The sequence below is a fragment of the Eptesicus fuscus genome, chromosome 6 (assembly GCF_027574615.1).
Source record: "Eptesicus fuscus isolate TK198812 chromosome 6, DD_ASM_mEF_20220401, whole genome shotgun sequence".
Classification (NCBI taxonomy): domain Eukaryota; kingdom Metazoa; phylum Chordata; class Mammalia; order Chiroptera; family Vespertilionidae; genus Eptesicus; species Eptesicus fuscus.
In genome coordinates this window covers 35,668,124-35,669,417 of record NC_072478.1, presented here as the reverse complement: position 1 = coordinate 35,669,417, position 1,294 = coordinate 35,668,124, and the positions used below count along the sequence as shown (strand labels likewise).

The 1,294-nt window shown below is 36.4% G+C and overlaps 1 non-coding gene across 1 annotated transcript; it reads right to left on the bottom strand.

The window, feature by feature from the left end:
- Positions 1 to 310: 310 nt before the first annotated feature.
- On the bottom strand, positions 311 to 426 carry LOC114227681 (U4atac minor spliceosomal RNA). The gene has a single exon (XR_003613752.1). It is a non-coding gene; the product is annotated as a U4atac minor spliceosomal RNA (small nuclear RNA).
- Between the last annotated feature and the right edge of the window lie 868 nt (positions 427 to 1,294).

Genomic DNA, 1,294 nt, shown 5'->3' with positions numbered 1-1,294 from the left:
TCCAATCTCTCCCATCTCAATCCACACTGAACATTATACGGAGGCCAGTTTCCCTTGTTCAAAAATTTCCAAAGCTTCCACAGCTTGTATTGCTAAATCTTAACATCTTATCCTGGCCCTCAAGGCCCTTCATAATCTATACATTAATCTCTCTCCAACCATACCTCCCAAATTACTTACAGTCAGCCCAATCTACTTACTAAGGCCATGAATGTCTTATATTTTCTTCCCTGGGACTTTGCTTAATGTCAGTTGCCCTGCCTAGAATGCTTCCCCCTCCTTTCAGTATATCCAAATATTATTTTTATTTTTTTCCAAAAATCACACCAAAGTAAAGCAGAGAGCTCTGGTGTTGCTTAGGTGTTAGCAGTACCGTCCTCACTACACACTTATTGGATAGTAGTGCAACCCCAAGAAAAGAATGGTTATTATTCATCTTTTAATATTCACTCCAGATTACTGTATCTTCATTAAGGCCCAACAACAACAACAACAAAATCCGAAGAATAATGGTGTCCATTTGAACCATTCTTTTGGGAAACCCCCATGGACTTAATTACTTCTTTTCTTTTATTTTGTTAGGTTGGGAATAGCTTTGTAATACATCCTAGGTGTTCAAAATTCAATGGGTATATTAGTACATACAAAAAAAGTCTTTCTCCTAACCCCATCCTTCAACCAGCTAGGTCCCCTCTTAAAGCAACCAATGTTATCCGCTTTTTGTGTATCCTCCTAAAGATATTTTGTTAAAAGTAACTAAAATGTATTGCTTTTGAATATGGTTAGTATTTTGTATCAAACAAATATTGATCTCCATAGATATGTCATGCTCTATGTACTAACATATTTTTCCCATTTATAGACACTGTGTGCCTTGGCTTCTTTATAGATTTTTAAAAATTATTTATAGATTTTTTTTTTAGAGAGAGAGAGAAATATCAATTTTGCTCCAATTGTTTAGGATTCATTGGTTGATTCAGACACGTGTCAAACCTGCAACCTTGGCGTATCAGGATGACAGTGACCAGTTGAGCTGCCCAGGCAGAGTCTTGGCTTTTTTATAGAAATGTCTGTCACAAATATTCCTCGATTGTGCCATTTTTTTCTTCCAAGTTTGAAAGAGACTATTCAATGGTAAGACTGAATCTCCACTACCTTCCTCCTTAATGAAGAAGGATAAAAAAGTAAGCAGTAGGTTTTTTTCCAAACACTTCCTCCCCATACACAGCCTTGAAAGGAAAATTAAAGCACGACTAATCACTTATGCAGATGTGCATTGTTTTACTGCCATAGT